Source organism: Mauremys mutica, chromosome 10 (genome assembly GCF_020497125.1).
Source record: "Mauremys mutica isolate MM-2020 ecotype Southern chromosome 10, ASM2049712v1, whole genome shotgun sequence".
NCBI classification, from domain to species: Eukaryota; Metazoa; Chordata; order Testudines; family Geoemydidae; genus Mauremys; species Mauremys mutica.
In genome coordinates, this window is record NC_059081.1 from 41,531,965 (window position 1) to 41,554,618 (window position 22,654).

Consider the following 22,654-nt stretch of genomic DNA (forward strand, 5'->3'; position numbering starts at 1 on the left):
CCAAAGAATAAGAGTAAGGCAGTATATGGATATGCAACATGTTCCTAAAAGCCACAAAATGAATGGGACTGCCTGTCTGGTCTCCATGCCATTCGATGCTGGGGAAAGACTCATTATCTTTGTGTTATTCATCCCTAGGCCACAGCTACTCCCATCTCTTACTGAACCATATGGCTCTAAGATTAATATTATTGCATCACAAAGTATTGAGAAGAACATAGCGGCGCTTGCGTGTGTGTCTAGACTTAACTTAAAATAGTCTTTATGAAATGTTATGCTTTAGGGAGACAGTGTTAGCAAAGAAATGTCAAATTTTACACGAGTCGTTGAGGAACAGAATCTAACAAGGGTGGTTGCCAGCTACTGTGCTTTTGTATTGAAAAATTGTACAATCCTTTTAAGTTACATATAATGATTTTATAGCTTTTTAACAAGTGGAACACCACTGGGTAGGATTTTAACAGGGGAAGTAGAATTGGTGATTTTTGTTTTAACAAGCTGAATTCCCTAAGTTCTTCCTTGATTTAAGCCATGGTTTGTACTACAAACAGAAAAGATTATAAGCATCTAAAGCAGCAATGGTTTCAATAACACACTCTTAAGTAACAATGATCCCACCTTATTTAGAGAAGTTGGGTCAAAAGAGACCTTATTTGCCTATGCCTTTCAGTAGGAACACTCTTTCCGCAGTACCATACTTCCTAGTACATCTTTGAATACACAGAGGATTCATGCTTGAGTTCTGCATGTATTAAGAATGCAGCCATAGCAACTACTAGCATTAATGAACTATTTGCTTATGCAGTAATAATTAACTTCCATTACATTACTTTGTGTGATTACTTTCTTAATTGCCTGAATTATGCATCCATTTAATATTTAATAACCATTCTCAGAAATCAGACACTGGTAAAAAAAACAAATTGCTCAGAGTTTCCTTGCAATAATTAAGCTCACAAGAATAAATGAAACCTTTTAAAAATGAATGCCTTGTGATTATATCCTTGCATATAGAACAAGAGCCTAAATTAGCTATTTATTAAGTCTAAATTTAAGACCAAATAGTACATTTTTCACATCTGCCTGGGGAAATCAACCTATACAGTACCTGATATCAACAGAATCAAGGCCATCTATTTTCTTTGAGAGTCACGAATTCTGCATTAGTATTAACAACACTGTGAAACAGAAAGTCTTTTAAAATGCTACTTTTAAGAATAATTAGCATCTTCTTAAACCTGAGATAAGATGCTTAGTCTTTGATTAAAAAGTGTTGGAAAGATCTGCCAAGCATACCTGCCATCTCCCCCCCCCCCACACACCTCCTATACAAACAATGAAAACACAGTATATAGCCTTGGGTCAGGTTTACCTATCAGGATGAAATTCATTGTTGTATATGAAAATTATGTTTACAATCAAAAACAAGCAGTCTGATCTACTTGTTTTTTTCCCATGTTGTCATCTGTCTGTCTGAGCCCTTGTGCCCTGCTAGCACCCAACCAAAGCTACATTCTGCTTTGCAAAGTGAGAATGCCATTATGTTATTGCACATGCGCTCCAGCTCCCAGTGGCTTGCAATGAAGTGACTGGCTTAACAAATAAAATGTGTTACTGTTTTGTTGTAGGTTGTGTTGGTGAATAGATTCTATTGAATCTGGACAACACAACTAACTGTTTTTTCTCTCTGAGTTGCATCTGCAAAACTGCTCTGCCATTCCACATTGATTATGGCATCCATGTAATGTGCTTATCTGAACCATAACAATGTTAGTCTTAAGCTATGGGGACAGTGGAATGTTATTTACTCACTGTTATCCTATGCATACGTGATGTACAAAAAATGTATACAGAGAAAAATAAAACATCTTCCAGGCATTTTGTATCCACATAAGCCAGTCCAGTAAAAAAAAAATTATCAAAGTGCTTATACTGCGAGACGCAGGTGAATAACAGAGATTGACTATTCACTCCCCTGCCTCCATACAGGTAAATAATTTTCTGTGAAATGCATAAATAGCTGGAGGGATTGGGGGGGAGAACAATGACTTTAGGGTGTCATGAGTCAACAATGGCTGCTATTCTGAGTTTCTAAACTGAGCTAAATAGATGCCAATCTCACTGGCTGTTGTTACAGTGGGCAGCATCATTAGGATTTGCTTTTTAAATGATCTCTCAGCCTGTAAGTCTGAGAGCTGCTAGCAAGGCAAGGTTAGAAAGAAAATGATGGCAGCATGTTGATGCTTCACAGACCTCATGATAGTTTCCGTCTGTCATTATTTACGTCTGACTAGATGCATCATGTCAGCTACCTAGAAGGCACTTTAATATGAAGCTCCTGTTTTCCTCTGCTGTTGCACATCCAGACTGGATACTATTATTTTTTTTTGCATCACTACACTTAGGTGAAGCTTGCTTCAATCTTTCCATAATGACACACAAAGAAAATTGTTTAGCTCATGTTATTATACATGCTTGTATTCTAACAGACCTCTTCAACACTGCTCACAAAAAGGTGAATTTAAATCAATAAACAGACATCTATCAAAAGGTCATCTTAATTTTATTCTATCAGCTAGTTTACCAGTACTTTACGTAAAATCTTCTTTGTTTAGATTTGAGTAAGTCATGTATTACTGGAATGGAAGCAGCAGCCTATAATTTTAATGTTTGGTTTGCTTAATGTTTAATTAACATATTATTAATCTCTTTATATAATGGTCTGCCTGTCAGTCAATATAAATAAGGATCACTGTACAGCTATGATGCATGTGTCAGCTGTGTCATTAGGTGATTCAAAATCAAAGGCTTCATTGGCACTGGTTTGGAACAAAATGTGTAACTCACTCATGACTGGCATTCCTGGGGAAAGCAGACAGACCTAAATTGTACCACGAAAACTTCATAGTGCCACGTGCTATTATGGACTTGTAGAATATATATGGGCCCGATCCTAAGCATAAACTGCCCTTCCTGAACCTAGTGCCAGGCCACAAACCACTCTTCATTTAAATCCCTCCATAAAAACCACCGCTTGTGAGACACCTCAGGAAGTGACTCAATGAAGGCATTTCCTTTTATAAGATATCCTGACCTTGCCCCAGATTGTTCAGCCATGCTGTGCCAATGCCTTTGCTGAGTAACATAATCCTATTACTATGACCCCTACCTTCCCTTCCTCCCATCTCCACCACATTTTTTTGTTGTCTTTTCATTGTGTCGTGTAAAATGAGATTGGGAGCTTTCTGCAGCAGGGACTACGCGTTTCCATTTATATGTATTGTGAGGTGCCTATCACACCTTTAAGTGCTGTAAAATAATCATTGACATTTGTTCAACTGTTTTCACTTGAGTCATGTTGGGCCTTCACATCTTACAAGAATATAGGGTAAATTCCATTAACCAATGAACTGCACACTTATGTGCACACTTCATCTGTTTTTTAAGAGTACAGCTAACAACAAAGTATTTTCCAGTGCTTGTTGTTATTTTATACCTGTTCTTTGCAAATTTAGTAAGTCAAGCAGTCCTCACTGAGGTCTATTTATTTTCCCATGTTGAAATTTCAAAGTTCAGTTATTTTTCTTGTTATCCTCAAGAAGGGTGGGGGAATGGTCAGAATTTTTTAAAGCAGGAAAAACAGTGCCTCTCATAACTCGAACAAAAGAAGGGGATTTTGTTCGAGCTTTAAAAAGAAGCATTTACTTTCAGAGAGACTCCAAATATGGAAAATTTCAACCCAAAAGATGAATTTTTCTTAAAGTTAAGTACAGCTGGTTGACTTACTCACAGACACCAATCTGTTCAATTTAGCCCATTTTTCTGTTCCTAACTAATCCACAACCAGGTCATGAGCTTTGGCTATTTGACATTTTTCGGTGAATAGTTTGTATAAACACGTTGGCCTATGAATTATTTATATACAGTTCACTATGAATTTTTGTTAGAAACTATTTGCACCATCTGATCAGTCACCTAAGTTTTATGGGTGGGTTTTTTACCCAGCTGGATGATCTGAGATTTATAAACAGGAGTCTCTTTTCTGTTCACAGATTATGTGCTAATAGTACTTATTCAAGGAATGCATTGAGTAAAAATTTTGCAAAATTGTCTAACGCTTCCGATGCAAACTCTTGTGAATAGCAGCATAATACTTTTTGCTTCCTGCCAACTTTCCAACAAATAAAAACGTATTCATCCTATGTTAATGTATGTATATGAACTTTCACAAACATAGCACAGTAAATTGGTAGACTTAATTTTCATTAATTTCTCCCACCTCTTGTGAAAATGTGCAAAAGGATGCAAACTTAACTTAATCTCTCAGTCCTGCCATGACCGATTTACCCAAAAAAGGACTTCAGTGTATAGAGTTATAGGGTGATTCATCAATTTCAAATATCAGGCTACACTTCCAGGGAAGCATTAATATTTTCCTTTACATGGAGTTCTCCTTTGGTCTGAATAGTAACTAACTATTTTCTATATTAATACAAAATTACACAAGCAGCTTGCTTCTCATTTTTTGCATGTCACTTTTATAATCGTTTACAGTGTTTTACACTGTACAGTGTCTCTCTATAAGTAAGTAATAAGGCATGAGACAATATGGAAATCACATCTAATATCAGCCTCAGAAGGCTCAAGACAAAGTGTCAACAGCTACTCTGTATGGTACTTTACCTTTTAGACTGTGGGCTGGTTTATGATGATTAAAAATGTCTTATTAAATATTGTCATGAAAAATATTTTCTGTTGCTTCTCAAGATCCAAAGTCATCCTGATACTGCACAAGAGCTATACTCTGCATAGTGCTGATTGTCACTCGGGCTAGTAGGAGCAAAACACACTAAGCCAGGGGTAGGCAACTTATGGCACGTGTGCCAAAGGCGGCACATGAGCTGATTTTCAGTGGCACTCACACTGCCCGGGTCCTGGCCACCGGTCCAGGGGGCTCTGCATTTTATTTTAATTTAATTTTAAATAAAGCTTCTTAAACATTTTAAAAACCTTATTTACTTTACTACAACAATAGGTTAGTTATAGATTATAGACTTAGAGAAAGAGACCTTCTAAAAACATTAAAATGTATTACCGGCACGCGAAACCTTAAATTAGAGTGAATAAATGAAGTCTCGGCACACCACTTCTGAAAGGTTGCCGACCCCTGCACTAACCACTTTGCAGGATTGGGCCTTTATTGAGCAAAATGACTAGAGACATTTTGCGGCCAGATTCCATATTTTCTCTCTTAACTGAGTTAGTGCTCAGATGACATAAGAACTTATTGAAAGTGACAGCAACAAAACAACAATACTATTATGAGGATTCATAATTGCAATTTTAAAGTTCAAAAATCTTCGGAATCAATCAATTTTCTTTTAATGTACAGACTATTTTTTTTTTGTAATTGAAGGATGAAGCTTCTCAGACTTCACCAGCCCTGAATGAAGTGCTGTACGCCTTACTGAATTCTCCGGTATCTGCTATGGTAGAAATATATAGACTGTAAAATGCTAGAGACATCTAATATTTGGAAATTCAGCTGTAGTCACTAGTTCAATAATGCATATGTGGTAAAAGACTTTTTCTTTAACATTTGACCAAAGCATCATCCTTATTGCTACAGAAACTAAAATACGTGTGGCATGATTAACAGTAGGTGGCAGTCAAGTCACTAAGCTATTTTCATAGCTTTCTTACCTTGAATCATTGTTAAGAGTAATGTGAAAATAGTACATTTTTCTGTTGTAAAGGTATCTTTTCTAATTGATCTTTTCAGAGGTCCCAAATTGTAGAGTTAAGATTGGTGGTGTATTTGAGCAGAAGATCTCAAGAAAGTGCTTGAATTCTAAGACCCAATTTTTTTTAATAGTTGCATACAAATTGTTTTAGTGTAAGATTTTTATATGATTTGACAGATCTGTTCTCGGATAGATCACTGAAATCATGGAGCACACAGGGGTATTTAAACAGAAATTGTGCATGTGCAAACAGACAGAGTTCTCCTGCATGCCATACATGGGCAAACCTTACAATTAGTCTTCAGGTTCAAACCAAGGGAGTCTTTATTTCATGACCATATAAATACCCTGGTACATCAGATCTCTGGCTTCTGTTTTTTTTGGGGGGGGGGGGTTATTAAAAATAAATCTTGACAAATGAAATTAATGATTTTTGAGTTCTATGTAAATTCCCAAATGTCGGGTTTGCGTGGAGTTGGGACTTTTTCTTTGTGTATGCTGTACTGAGTAATGTATTTTATATACAGTAGTATATGCTGTAATGAGTAATCTCTTTGGAATGTTCCCAAGTATACTTTAATGTAGTATTGTTTCAAACAGTCCTATGTTAAAGAGCACCGGGGAACTTTTTGTGTGCACCAGACGACAAATTAATGGGAAACACATTAATTCGCTAGAGAAATCACACTCCTGTAGTCCGCATTACTGCTCCCTGTAGACAAGTCCTTAGATATAAGTAACGATTTTGGGTGTTTTTCCAAATAAAACAGGTTTCATTTTTTGTATCTTGGTTATTTTAATCAGTGTTTATTGGTTAAAACCTGAAATCAGAAACCCTATTCATATCTTATTCCTAGGAAAAGCTATTCTCCATGTCTCTCTCCCCCTCCCCTCCGGGCCATGGAATTGCAAATACCATTATTTTAAGTTTCTAGTACCATGAAAAAACAACACAAGAACACAGGTACAGCACAATGACATCACAAATATTAATTGGAGAGGTCTCGCCACACATGCACAGATATCCCACATAGGAACATGGAAGGACACATGCCCGTCCCTAGACCCATATTCAGGGTCTTTGATCTCAGGGTACATAATCAGAGTCCAGATCACAATCTTAGCGAACACTCTATAGAATATAACCCTGTTTTGTTTAACATGATAAATCAATTATTTAGATAAGTGCTCATTTCCCACTCATCCACCCCCATACAGGCCATGGAATCAAGAGAGTTGGAAAATGTTTGCTTAGTCACCATCAAGAGAGGTATCAGCTCCCTGTTCAGTTACTGGGTCTGTGCTATTGATGGACACTACACAACCTATCTTGGGAATCATAGATTTTAAAGCCAGAAGGGATCACCATATTCATCTAGCCTGATCTCCTGTATATCACAGGCCACCTACATCACCCAGCACCCACATACTAAACCCAACAACAAAAATTAGACCGAACTACTACAGCCCACAGGAGACTAAACTATTATGTGCTACAGACAGAGAACAATATGGGCTGAGGTGCACCAATGCCCGAGGCCCTTGCAATAGCATGAAATTAATTGAGATACACCAAAATTATCCCTGCAAGTGACCCAAACCCACAGGAGAAAAAACCCCAAGGTCACTGCCAATCTGACGTGGGGAAAATTCCTTCCCATCCCAACAGTGATCAGATAGACCTGAGCATGTGAGCAAGAACCAGCCAGCCAAGCAATTGAGACAGAGAATTCTCGGTGCCATCTCAGAGCCCTGCCCAATGTCTCATTCCCAGCTGTGGCCATCCTTGCTTCAGAAGAAGTAGGAAAAACCTCCCACAAGCCACACCCAGAATTCATGAGGGTGGAGAGGACCCTTCCTGATCTCTATTGGTGACTGGCTGAAACATGAGATTTTAGGAACATAAAATATAAACCAGATGGGACCACCAGGGCCGCAGAGCCATGCCCCTACCATTACAAGCAACCCCATTTTACAATCCCACCCATCAATTTGTCCAGCTCTCTCTTAAAACTAATTAAGTTGTTTGCCCCCACAAATTCTATTGATATGCTGTTCCAGAACCTCACTCTTCAGATGATTAGAAACTCTTCTAATTTCCACCATGAATTTGTGCATGGCCAGTTTATATCCATTTGTTCTTGTGCAAACATTATCCATTAGCTTAAATAGCTCTTCACCATCCTTGGCATTTACTGTCCTCATGTATTTATACACAGCAATCTTATCCCCTCTCTGATTTACTTTTGCTAAGCTAAACAAGTCAAGCTCTTCCAGTCTCCCCTCATAAGACAGACCTTCCATTTCCCTGGCCATCCTAGAAGCTCTTCTCCCGTTTGAATTCATCTTCCTTGAACATAGGTGACCAAAATTGTACACAGTGAGGTCTTAGCAGTGCCTTGTACAATGGCATTAATACGTCTCTTTCTCTGTTAGAAATTACCTGCTTGATGCATCATAGGATCACATTTTCCATAGCCACATCACACTGGTGGCTCATAGTCCTCCTGTGGTCAACCAACACCCAGGTCTCTCGCTTCATCTGGGGCTTCCAACTGATGAGTCCCCATCTTATAGAAGAAATTATTATACCCTAAATATAATTGTATTATAATTTATATATTAGTATACTATTCTATTAGTATGTTATAAATATTATTATACTTGACACTTTATACAATTAAATGTCATCCCATTTGTTACTCTAGCATTCAAGGTCATCCAGATCATCCTGTGTAATATTACAATCCTCCTCTTTACTGATGATCCCACCCAACTTTGTATCACCAGCAAATTGCATTAGCACACTCCTACTTTTTGTGCCAAGATCATTAATGAAAATACTGAATAAAATTGGTTCCAAGACCAATCCTTGAGGAACTCCACAAATAACCTCCTCCCAATCTAGTAGTTCACTCTTCAGCACAACCAGTTGGCTTCTCCCTTTAGTCAGTTCCTTACCCACCTTACAACTCTTGTACTAATCCCCATCTTCTCTAATTTAATTACTAATTTCACAAGTGGTACATTGTTAGATGTCTTATTAAAGTCCTAGTATACTAGATCTACTGCATTTCCCTGAGCTAAAAAAATCAGTTATCTTATCAAAGAAGAAAGTCAGGTTATAGTCTAGCATGATCTACCATTGGCAAACCACAGTTGCATTACATCCCCCTTTTCCATTTACCTACATGAATTTAATTATTCTTTCCTTCAGAATTTGTTCTAAAATGTCCAGCATCCTAGATGAAAGTGTGGTAGGAGCAGCACTGATCCGTATGCTCTGTATTACTATGCTATGTATAACCTGTATGCTCAAAAGGTCTGTTACACATTCCCCCTCCTTTTGTCTCCTCTCCCGCTTTGAATACTTGAGAAGTGGGTCGCACCGTCCATCACTGTGCTGTGGGACACTTACCCTGAAGAATCCTGACATCTCCAGTGCTGTGCCTGTCCTGGGAGCGTGAGTATAACACTCCTCCTCCCCCCCCCACCATTCTTTTGAGCTTAGCTATCAATATAATAAATGTGCTGTTTTCTGCACAACTCTGGTGGGTCATTAGTCCTTCCTAAACTTACTAGCTGGCCCAATTTTGGGTAATAGAAAGTACATATCAGTATAAGATATTCTTTAACCTTTAATGGTTCCCCACTTTTACAATGCAAACATAGTATATTGTAGGATGGGAAAGTTAGAAAATGAAAAGACCTATTGGGGCACTACCTCACCTTCAGATAAACATTTTAGGCCCTCTTATCAAAGCATAACTGTCATATGTATTCTCACAGATTATGCGCACACTGGAGATGGGTTAGATTTTGACTTGAATTAATAATGTATGTAATACAATAGCTGGATAAATTATTTACCTTTAATTTAAAAACCGGATGTGCTTGATCATCCCATATGAAGTGTGGGCTCCCTGAACAATGTATGAATGGCTGATCAGAAAATCTCCTTGACTATCAGGAATTGAAAACCATACTAACCGGCACTCAAGTTTAAAAGGTTAGATTTGTAATGACTTGATTTTGACCTTCAATCTTAATGTCCCAAGGTATTAATGATCTGCATACAAGTAACATACAGGCAAACAAACAAACAAAGAAATTCTAAGAAAATCTATAAAACATACACATTTCTATAAACTCCATTAATAGAATATATGAAATGAAACATAACTTGGATGAGTTCTATTAAATGAGCAGTAAATAGAAATACAAAAAATATTTAGTTAATATAGGGAAAAAAAAGATTATAGGTATAACACATCAGGTACTGGTTCAGGATTCTGAGCGTTTAGTGAGATGTCCTGGGCTACAATAGTGTTTGTACAAAAGAGGTCAAGAGAATGCATATATCCCTCTTTCTGTTCTGATCCAATAGGTAGAACAACATGACTTAATGATGGTTTGGGGTTTACCCGGGCCAGTGAGGGGTTTGAGCATCATTTGGCTTGTAACCCTGGGTGTCTTGCAGCTGTGCAGCTTTGGTCCAGAGCTCTGACCCCAGCAGCCCACAAGCCTCACCCTGGCTACTCGGTCCAGAGCTCTGACCCCAGCAGCCCACAAGCCTCACCCTGGCTACTCCTTGCAAGCTGACCTTAGTGTCCCTCCAGCCCTGAATTTGCCCCAAAATCATCCCACTACAGGGACCAGTGTGTCTCACTGGACCCTGTGAGAAACTGTTAGATTAGCTGCCTTTACGGTGACCTGTCAGCTTTCTAGAAGAACACACCTTACTGAATTTATACAGCACTGATGATTTATAATGAAAGCAAAACGTGCTCATTAAGAAAAGAGCATGGGTTAAGTGATACCATGTATAAGAAATAAAGGTAGAGATGGTTACAAGCAAATAAAGGTGAAAACCCGCATCTAAAAGACACATTTAATCCAGCAAGATACAGTCTACCTTTAAGATGGTTTCTCTCACCAATTTCTCTTTTCCAGTGTGGCCAGGACCCATCTCCCTTTGTCTCCTAAGGTAAAAGATAAAGATGGAATCTCTCTGTTCCTTATATCCCCAAAGGGATGTCTTTGTCTTACAAGTCATGAAGCTCCCCTGGGGAGTCAGTTTCCTGTCTCTCTCTGGGGTGCTTGAGCTATGTGAATTTTCTGACCCTTGAGTTCAGGATCAAGATAACCCCAGATAGTTTAGTTCCATGGCTTTGTTTACTGCTAATACGTGAACTGAGGTAACCCCTCATTCCTTTGTTTAGGACAGATCTGTTTCTCACCTTTACCTAGGCTAGGCTGTCTGGTCTTAACATATTTTCATTAATGGTAACACATGCATTTTACAATATGTTAATAACCAGCATGTTATTAGCTTTCATATGATACTTCACAAGGCATATTGTATACACATACAACTGCAGTAGTGTCTAGGGTGTGAAGACAGGAGGGACTAGGGTCACAATGAAAAAAATACCTGGTACCAGAATTGTTCAACTGAAATGGGATATGAGAACAAGGAGGAAGATCTGAGCTGAGCTACTGTTTTACCCTTCCAGGAACACTTCAGAGCATATTTTTGATGAAGATTTCTACCTAAAGAGTGTGCATGACATTTATTAGGTTAGGTAAACAAAAGAATAAATTTCATTTTATAAATAAATTACAGAATATTTTCATCCTTTTTTGTTGCCCATTTCCAGCTCTACCTAATATTGCCAAAGTTAAGAATGAGGAATGGAAAATCTGAATAAAATAATTCTGACATGAAACAAAATGTGTTCCATCACAAAATGAAATCCATTTTGGACTGAAGCAAATGTAACATAGTGCTGTCTTAGAAATATTATTCTTACATTTTAAGGTCAGAAGGGACCATTATGATAATCTAGTCTGACCTCCTGTATAACCCAGGCCATGGAATTCCACCCAGCAATTCCTGCATCAAGACCATTCCTATTGATTAAACTAGAGCATATTTTTAGATATTCAATCTTGATTTAACATTTTCAGGTGATGGTGAATTTACCACACTCCTTGGTAAGTTGTTGTTATGGTAAATTAACACAAATGTTAAATATTTGTACCTTATTTCCTCTGTTTTGTAGGGCTGGGAAGTGAAGAAGGAGAAGATAAAAGTGTGTTTACAGTCTCATCTGCCATTCATCATTATTTACAGCAACAGAGGAAATTGTTCTCTCCATTTTTTACTAGCGACAGTTCCTTTCCTAGGATCACCATGGCCACAGTCTGGCTCTCAGAAGTGACCCTATCTCTGTTTGTTCACTATTTCACCCAGCCGCATTATACAGCTAAGACAAAAAACATTTCTGAAGTTGCATGGTGCAAGACCAAGCCACTGACCCTCATTTCCCAGCTGCTGCCTACTTTTTTAGTAAAAACAACCAGGAGTCTGGTGGCACCTTAAAGACTAACACATTTATTTGGGCATAAGCTTTCATGGGTAAAAAACCTCACTTCTTCAGATGCATGGAGTGAAAATTACAGATGCAGGCATAAATATACTGCCACATGAAGAGAAGGGAGTTACCTCACAAGTGAAGAACCAGTGTTGACAGGGCCAATTCGATCAGGGTGGATGTAGTCCACTCCCAATAATAGATGAGGAGGTGTCAATTCCAGGAGAGGCAAAGCTGCTTTTGTAATGAGCCAGCCACTCCCAGTCCCTATTCAAGCCCAAATTAATGGTGTTAAATTTGAAAATGAATTTTAGTTCTGCTGTTTCTGTTTGAAGTCTGTTTCGGTTAAGATACAACTGAGTTTTCTCCAATCCCTCAGACAGAGACAAACACCTACAAGATCTTTATCAAGCATTCTTAAAACTACAATACCTACCGGGGGAAGTGAGGAAACAGATTGACAGAGCGAGACAGGTACTCAGAAATCACCTACTACCGGACAGGTCCAACAAGGAAAACAACAGAACACCACTGGCCATCACGTACAGCCCCCAGCTAAAACCTCTCCAGCGCAATATCAACTATCTACAACCTATCCTGGAAAACGATCCCTCACTCACAGACCTTGGGAGGCGGGCCAGTCCTCGCTTACAGACAGCCCCCCAACCTGAAGCAAATACTCACCAGCAACTACACACCACACCACAGAAACACCAACCCAGGAACCAATCCCTGTAGCAAACCTTGTTGCCTACTCTGTCCCCATATCTACTCTAGAGACACCATCAGAGGACCCAACCACATCAGCCACACCATCAAGGGCTCATTCACCTGCACGTCTACTAATGTTATATATGCCATCATGTGCCAGCAATGCCCCTCTGCCATGTACATTGGCCAAACCAGACAGTCCCTACGTAAAAGAATAAATGGACACAAATCGGACATCAGGAATGGTAACATACAAAAGCCAATAGGAGAGCACTTCAATCTTCCTGGACATTCTATAACAGATTTAAAAGTAGCTATACTTGAACAAAAAAACTTCAGAAACAGACTTCAAAGAGAAACAGCAGAACTAAAATTCATTTTCAAATTTAACACCATTAATTTGGGCTTGAATAGGGACTGGGAGTGGCTGGCTCATTACAAAAGCAGCTTTGCCTCTCCTGGAATTGACACCTCCTCATCTATTATTGGGAATGGACTACATCCACCCTGATCGAATTGACCCTGTCAACACTGATTCTCCACTTGTGAGGTAACTCCCTTCTCTTCATGTGGCAGTATATTTACGCCTGCATCTGTAATTTTCACTCCATGCATCTGAAGAAGTGAGGTTTTTTTACCCACGAAAGCTTATGCCCCAATAAAAGTCTTTAAGGTGCCACTGGACTCCTGGTTGTTTTTGTGGATACAGACTAACACAACTACCTCCTGATACTTTTTTAGTAATACCCCATTCCTTTAGCACTTCTTTCTCCACTGTTGCTGCTACTTGCCCTCTTCATTTTTATTTTTAAAACCTAACAGTGAAAGACTGAAAAAATTGTGTACTTTGCACAGATACTTTTCAAACACTTAATAGGATTATCATTTCCCCACTATATAGCCATAAGGAAATCAGACTAAAGTACTCTAGTACCACTAGTACAGAAGAAATGTCAGGATTGAGCGCATCCAGGGGGACTTCTCCCCTTATACTAGCACAAAGGTTCACTACAGTAGCAGTACTATATACGGTGAACTGAAATGTCTTTAATAAATACACTAATACAACTGAAATGTCAGGGCTCAGGAAGCCCCAGGCCTGGGTGACAGGTTAGGCCACAGGGGAATAGGAACACTTCCATTTTTACTACTTGTAAATAAAGAAATAATAGCTTTTTGCAGTAGCTTCCAATAGCTTGCAAAAAGCACTCCTGCTCTGAAAACCAGTGTGAAAATGCTTTCTAAGCTCACCAGCTATGGCTCAACCAGTCAGGGAACTAGAACTTATGATTGAAGTCACATGGTATGTGGTCCAGCACAAAATATTGAACAACATTTAGAAAAGCATCATGGCATTTTTTGTGTAGTTCAAAAAAGTCTTAATTCATATAGTGTGCATAAAACTAGATACATATAAATATGAAATCCCATAGGAAAGTGTGCCAGGTTCTGCAGGTTAGTCAAGCTATATATAGCACAAAATGCGGTGGAAGAGGAGGGGGACAGGAAAAGCAAAGGTGACAGAAAGGTCTTGTTGCACACATGTAGGGGCCAAAGAGAGGGTGCAGTGCCAGGGGGCTTGCAGCACTGGGAGCAGCTGACTAGTACCTCAGTTGCTTTCATGCCTTCACAGAACAGCTCCTTCTGCGCCCTGCATTTCCACCCTCTTCTTGTGGGAACAAGTAGCAGCTCAACCTGCTCCTTCCCACTCCCTTCTGTTCCAGTTTTGCTTTGCCCCTTACCTCACAGGCCTCTCTGCCCCCTGAGAGAGAGCAGGGTGGCTGAAGGACAGGGAACAAAGAGGCACAGAGCAGCCAAAGAATAGCTGAGGGCCTTCTGGGCCAGGAGGGCAGCAGTGGTGGAGCCCTCGGGGTAAGGGGGTTGTACGGAGATAAGGGCAGCACCAATTGAATTTGGGAGCAGTTTATTCAGGGCTATCCCTTCCCCTGATGATCCACCAGTCTGGGAAGGGTCCCACTCCCTAAATCCTCCAGTCCCCAAGCAGCCTTCTTCCTTTACACCCTTTTACCAAATGGAAAAATGATTTGGTTCACACAGAGAGAAGAAATCCTAAAAACAGGTGTTATAGTTAAAATTCATAAACTGTCAGTTGTGGTAGGACATGCCACAAAACACAGGTCTTCCACATACAAGTCACTTGTTACCATTCCAGTGGCTTTTGACACATACTGGCAGGTTTCCTGTTTGAGACATAGATTGCACTAAGACGACCAGTTGAACCAGTGACTGACAGTCATGGACATGTGTGGGTTAGTTACCTTTGTTCAGAGCAAATGCAGTCTACAAGGCAGTGTGATTGCCCATGTTGGCATCAGCTGTGTGAGATACATTGGGTATTACTGGTGTGCTAGATGGTCCACACAGTCATTAATGTGCCAAAATTCTCAGGAATAGATAAGGACTTTGTAGTAGCCACATACATTTTGGGATGTAGGCTTGAATCATTTACTCGATTGTGGTGGTGGTGATTTATTCACAATCATAAATAGAAAGGTCTATTCACAAATATAAGTTCTTCTAACAAAGCTTGTGCAAAAAAGCTTTATAACTAGGGCTGTACGCAGGGCCGGCTCCAGACCCCAGCGCGCCAAGCGTGTGCGTGGGGCGGCATTTTGCTGGCAGGGCGGCAGGCGGCTCCGGCGGACCTTCCGCAGGCACATCTGCAGGAGGTCCCCCGGAGCCGCGGGACCGGCGACCGGCAGCGCGCCCCCTGCGGCGTGCCGCCCTGCTTGGGGCGGCCGGATTCCTAGAGCTGCCCCTGGCTGTACATAACTCAGCAAGCATTTATAGAAATGTAGTACGTTTTCTTCACAAATTTGGATTGGAGAAGATAGAACCATCATCAGAATCAATTCTAGCTCAACGTTGCCATTAATTTCATTCATTCCAGCCACACACAGCTTGGAAAACGGAACAATGTACAGATGAATTGTTCAAGTAAATTTCAAAGATTCTTAATCAGTTCAGCATAAGAACAATTGCCACTCGTTTTGTGAGAATGTGTCAATGTGGAAAAAATCATGCTTCTGAAGCAGACAATTAAAAAAATTGAGCTTTAATATGGAAGCTTCTAATTTACAAACAAAGCAGAAGAAAAGCAAAATGCCATTTTTTCACTCCAACCATGGAAGAAGCAATATCTCGTTTGATGTCAGCAAAGAATGCGATTCCACATATTCCAGCAGGTTCTTAAGAAAGTTGGAGCCTTTGCTTAGCTTTCCGCTAATGCCAGACTCATGAGCTCTTCATAACTTCCACTAAGTGTTTGTGCTATCAATGATTAATCAGAAGATTTGATGCCAGAGCAAAGCAGAGGTTTTTCCCTGCATTAGTGGAGCTGCTGTGTGATGCCATCAGATTAAATGTCTTACTTTTCCTTGGATAATCATTTGTCTCAGACTCAAATCTGTAAACCCTCTGAGCTGGTCAGTACAATGTTTGAATTGCAAGCACTGTTTCACAAAATCCCATCAGTGACGATGTGGCTTGAGGTTTTCATTATCACTGAACCAATTTAAAATCCAGCTCCTATATGGCAATTTCAACTTGATTAGGGTTCTGTTGAGATGACAGAAAAGCCTTGAAGAGAATGATAAGCCTTGCAGAATTAGCTACTGTGAGCCTTCCACAGAGCTCTCCAACCTGGTGTGATAACCGTTATTCCCAGATATGCCCAACTGATCTAGCACACAGAGAAGTGCTCTCGTCTCCTCCCAGTCACCTGTACTCCACTTCACCATAGACGTATGTGAAGATGGGGGGAAATTTAAGAGATCTTTTCTAGCTAAAATTTCTGTTACCCAACCACACTGGATGAGCACATTAGATGAAATAAAATACAATAAAATAAGCAAAATAATCATCAATGTGGACATAATGAATGTTAGTCACCCCACTGAGCTGAAATGGGGTAGTTCACACTTCTCAGGCTGTCCTAGAAGCCTTCATTGCATTGGTTCACAGTTGAATAGTTAAATCTGCAATGATAAGGCTAGGTATATACAGCTTAAATTCTGCAGGAACTGATGGGACCAAGAATGGGATACATGCTGTCCATGACAGATGTAAAGCAAATGGCAACAACTACTATTGGTTTATTTTTAGATGCTTTAAGCTGTCCAGCTGTAAAGCTATTTACTGTACCATACAGGGTCCCTTTCTCTGTATATGCTATAGATACATTCAGAAATTCATAGACTTTTATAAATTAGATGGAAAAGACCTGTTGGATCATCTCTTCTATTTCCCACTGGGCAAAGCAGGCTCTCTCTGCGCAGTGCAGGAAGATAAAATTAACAAATATGGTTGATTTAGGAATTGCAGAAAAATAAACCACATGAAGATTAGCATGAGTACATCATAATGTTGTTATTCTTTAATTTAACAGGATTGTTTCAATGTTGAGAATAGAATAAGTGAAGGTCCTGGCATGCTAGCTCTAGTAGGGGAACTCAAGGAAATTCTTTGCCCATTCCAGGTTTTGGTTCATCATCTTTATGTACACTTTTCCATTGCTTCCTCTATATTTTCCTGCAGTTTGCATTACTGTTTCCTAAATAAGGTATGTTATTTACCTTAGTCCACACGGTCAGACCTGTGTGCGTCTTCCCTATTCCCAAGTAGGAATATCACATCCTCCACCAACAAATCAAGAGGAAAATCTGGAGGATATGTCCTCTGAATAACTGCTCTGGAATAAAACATGGAAGTATTTGGGGCTAGAATCTGCAAGGTGCTGAGCACCCACTGATTTTGGTGAGGTCAGCCTTTCATGGTTTTTGCTTTCCTTGAGAAATACTTCATTTTTCTTCTAGCTGAGTAGTTTGTGTTTACTACCCAGACATATCCATTAGATAACAGATTTCAGAAAGGCTTACGTATAGAAAGGAAACAGTATTTATTTACTACTTTTCAATACGGTGTAGCTACTAATCCACTTGAAGAAAGGGGAGGGACAAGGCTCCAAACCAAATCTGAATCTACTGTCTGCATGTAACTTTTGTCTACAATTTCAAAAACGGATGTCTGAGTACTATTCAAATTCACAAGGTATACATCTCCTGCTACTGAAGTATGCTCAGTGATTCCAGCATTAATCAGAGCTGAATTTGCACTATAAGCATTTTGGGCACATCTAACGTGATCAGTATATGTATGACTTGGGCAGCCAGTTTGCTGTATGATGTAAACTTAGATTGTTTTCTTAATAATAAACTCTGCACTGGTGGCTAAAAGTGATCAGAATCCCTAATGTAATTTAAAAGCAGGCTAAACTATACCGAGATATGAACTGTGATGATACATAGCGAGGCTTGCAAGGGTACCCCCCGCAAGGCACAGAGTCTGAGATCTGATCTACTCCATCAGGAAAGAAAATGGAATCACACTAGCAAAGCACATGGAATAAAACTAAGCAAGTGATTCAAATGCAGAAAATATTTTCCCACTTAACGCTGAAATTATTACTACCAGATATCCATTATAAGGACAATTCTATTCTCAGCTTTGCCATTCTGAAATGTGGGATCACGGACTAGCCACATAATTGCTCTGTGCTTCAATTTCCCAATCTATAAACATGGGAATAGCACCCCACCTATGAGATTTAGTACGAGGAAAGTGCTAAACAAGTGTGGTAGGAATGATTAAAAATAGAGATTTGTATGGATATCCTAGTTACCCCTAAGTACAGAGTGCGCTGGAGTCATTCAAGGGCATCTTTGAAGGTTACATTATTTTATATCCAGTTCACAGTATCTGAAGAAGAATATTTGCAGTTTTCCTAGAACAAAAATGAGGGCTTTTAGGCATAAATTAGTCAATAAGAAGGGTCAGAGAGAAATGTTTCCCTTGTGATACAGTATTGCAGAATTAGCCAGGTACATTTTGGCAGGGATTCTACCCGACTAAATGGGCCATCGATCTGTTATTAAGGTGGCAACTCCTATGTTCCTAACCTGATCTCAGTGCAGCTGCTGTATAGATTTTTTCTCATTAAGTAAAAAAATCCTCAATTACAATAAAGTAGCGATTGCAAGGACTGCATTATAGTTCATTGTTCTGTCTATGACAAGAGATTCTTTTAGCTGTGTCCCAACCATGTCACTGCCATATGCAGTCAAAAATTTATCTTCAAAGAGTATGGAAAATGAAATCATAGGGCCAGACAGAGTGAGTGGGAGGCTGTCAGGGAGCTGGCTGGAGCTTTCAGATTCTCTGCCCCAGCCCTGGCACAAATTTGAGCAACAATCTCATGGTTTCTCTAACTTGTACCAGCTGGCAACGATCTGAAAGGGATTGTCCACCAGCTGGGGAAAGACAATGCATCATGCTAGGACTACTGTATGCCTCTCCCCAAAAAGCTTTCTGAATCAGGGCTGCAGGGAGGGAAACATAGATGATGATTACACTGGCTGTAAGCCCACTGGGGAATCCTGCATTATGGGGCATCAGAGGATTTATGAGGACTTCTGATTACTTTGTTTTGTGTAGGCAGCACAAAGGGGGTGGATTTGATCATAGAATTTGGCCCATAATTTTAGGTTGTATGATGAATGTAGCAGCTTTAACAGGTTGAAAGTGTGGAAAACTTTCTAATGATAAGGATCGGTAAGCTCTAGAATGGGTTACCAAGAGAGGCTGTGGAATCATTAGAGGTTTTTAAGAGCAGGTTGGACAAACGTCTGTCAGGAATGGTCTGGGTATTCTAGGTCCTGCCTCAGCACAGGGGGCTAGACTAGATGACTCTCAAGTTCCCTTCCAGTCTGACATTTCTATGATTCTATAAAACTCCTGTTGCCTTCATTATTTTTACACAAGTGTAACAAAAAAGATTTTGGCCTAAGAAATCCTGGGAACTTTTCCAAAGGGCAGATTGAAGCACAGGTGACAAATCTGATTTCCACCAACCACCAGCCCTACCAACAGGCAATAAATGATTCCAATTAAGCACAGGCAGTTCATCGGATGCTACCAATCCAAACTTGGAAGAAAATAAATAACTAAAAGCAAGACAAAATAACCTCTCAATCCTATTCACAGTTCTTTTCCATTCCTATTCTAATAATCTGACAGACATGTATGAAGCAAGCGACTATCAATACACTTGTGCTTTACCAGAAAAAGAAAGAATTCACAGTGGAAAAGAATTCTAATGCTAAATTAAATTAGCAGCAGCAAAAACAAAAAAGAGAGCAAAGACATCTAGCAGCAGAGTAACCCAACCAAGTCAACACATAAGCAAATCTTCACATGATCAAATACACCCAATGAACACAAATTGGAGGAGCAGGGCAGCAACTTAGCACAGTTTATCCCTTGTAATGCCAGATCAGATACAGATACAAACACTTTCTCCATAAGTTATTTAGGCAGCTAAGTAAGAAACAGTCCTAGTGACAGGGCTGGTGGTCAAACATGTCCATTTCACAAACAGTTTTGAGGTCCTGACACTTGTTTCCAATCCACAGCAGGATGACACTGAGACCTTTAAAAAAAATGTTGTGGGGAAGGATTGGAGGAGAATGGGGGAGAGGAAAAAAAGAGAGAGAGAGAGAGAGATCGACACCCACCTCAAAATAGCCAATAGACCAGAGGTTAGGGCACTATTTGGGTGCCCCAAGTTCAAATTCCTGCTCTAATCAAGCAGACCAGGGACTTGAACCATCTCCCCCACATTCCAGGTGATTACCCTAACTACCAGGCTGTAACAGTTATATGTAATAAATGTTGGAAACCCCTTTCCACAAAATCCTGCAGACAAATGGTTTATTGCATAAGAATTTGACTGGAGCCATCAGACAAGGAGCAGCCTAATGCCCAAACTCCAGGATAACACCAGCCTTAGATTAAATTCACATCTCTTTTCCACAGATGGGCCAGAACCAAATCCATAGGTCTGAATGTTCACAGATTTAAGGAGTGCTCAGAACCTGAAAATTCAACTTCTGCCTCCTGAAATCATCTCTAATCTTTATCAGAACAATACACACCCATTCTCTTATGACTTGGATGAGGCCAGGTGTCTTGGCTTTCTCTGTTCAGTGCTGAAATTAAGATGACAATTTCAGCCACCAGTCACCACACCATAATATATGGAGACATCACTGTTTCCCCTCTTTACTTATAAAGGAAACTGCAGTAGCTACGTGTTATTGATTAACAAAAGCTGTTTTGTTTTTTTCAATGGCAGCTCCGGTAATTCCCCACTGAATACATAGCTACACTGATTCTGAAGCGCAAGTTGCAACTTGTGATGATATTCGTATTTGCTGTGCTAAAAATGTCTGATCTACATTTTTAGTTGAATAATATTTAGAGATGTTATATCATTGACTTAAGTGGCTTTCCCCCCCTTAAATCAGGACACTCTGAGGAATCTGAGAGCACTAATGTTGTCCTGAGAACTACAGTGTAATTCTCTGGGTAGCATTCAGCTCTCATTGTGGTTTAATAACCCTGCAGAAAGACAAGCAGGCATATAGTGCTCAATGTTGTTAAAGAGAGGAAATCATATATACATATGGTCCAGTTTACACAACCCTAACATTTTATTCTGGAAAAAATTATGGGCCTGATAATGCAGTCACTCCATGTGAGCATTCCATTTAAGGTAAGTTTCTGATACACAGTAGCTGTGTAACTCTTAGTCAAAAATGAAAAAAATATCATGAATAATTTGTCAATTTACTGCACTGTATCCAATAATCAAGGCCCACATATGTTGTGTTCAGTCTTTTATCCTTCTCAGAGAATCTCAGAGTAAAAATCCTTCTCCCTTACTCCAATGCCAATAGCATTGATCAATTGGCAACATTTTGCAACTTACTGCAAAAGACCATGAAAAGAAAAAAAATCCACTCTCAGAGTGTATATATATATGCGAGTTTCACTTTGTGCATGGTACTGTATCCCTCAGGATAGTGCTACTGTACAGGTTCTTGCTGCGAACCTATTTTCTTTTTTGAAATATTCCCTTTAGGGGTTTGATGCCATAAAAGAAATGATTGGGGTCAATTTTTAAAGGAGTTGCATGGCATTTTAGCGGAACGTGTCTCCTTGACTTTAATGGGAGTCTTATCACTAAAACCTTGTGAGTTTCTTTGACAATCTAGGGAACAGTGCTGAGTCATTGAATATATAATTCCAGCATTTGAACATTAAAATAGATTCTCTTCATGTTAGCACAAGAAGATTGAGAGTCTCTCCCCAAATAACCGATCACTTGAAGAGCACACACAAGCAGCAGAGAAAGTAGAAGCAGCAGTTTACAGGAGTTCCAAAGTGGCGACATCAAGAACTTTAGCATACACTGGTTGTTTGGAGGCAGGTATCTCATGCTATTCCATGGGTTCACCACTGCTGATAGAGCACTTAACATGTATTCTGCTGGCTCCTGTCTGGTTTGGGACGTCTGCATTTATGTTTTTGGGGGCTCATTTTTGCTGATCACAAAGTAAATACACTGAAAGAATATGTGTAAGAAAGAATAAAGCCTGTGTTTGGGAGACAAAAAATGACAGTGCAATTTTGTACTTCATCTCATTGTCTCATCTGAATTATTTCTGAGGTGATATTTAATCCAGTCTTACAGAGAATCAAACAAATGTGTGACAAAAGTGCTACTAGTGCCATTATAAGGCAGATTTTTACTTCTGAAAAAGCTTGGTTTGCTTGTGCTGAAGTTACTTAACATGCTTATTTCTCCCAGAATTATTTTACTAGAACTTATTGATTAAGGTGATGTTTTATGTATATAGCATTTTATCTGTATGCTTTATGGGGCAACTACATTTTGAAAAT

General features: G+C 39.5%; 1 long non-coding RNA gene across 2 annotated transcripts in view; it reads right to left on the minus strand.

Annotated features, from left to right (window-relative positions):
• LOC123343340 overlaps nt 1–22,654 on the minus strand; it is a 212,575-nt gene that overhangs the window by 157,141 nt on the left and 32,780 nt on the right. Inside the window, exons 3-4 of one of the 2 annotated variants that reach the window (XR_006572207.1) lie at nt 10,681–10,726; nt 9,621–9,813 (exon numbers count right to left, since the gene is read on the minus strand). The exons of the other annotated variant lie outside the window; for it this stretch is intronic. This is a non-coding gene — a long non-coding RNA (uncharacterized LOC123343340). Of the gene's footprint in view, nt 1–9,620; nt 9,814–10,680; nt 10,727–22,654 lie in introns of those variants that run through there. 2 annotated transcript variants of the gene reach the window in all.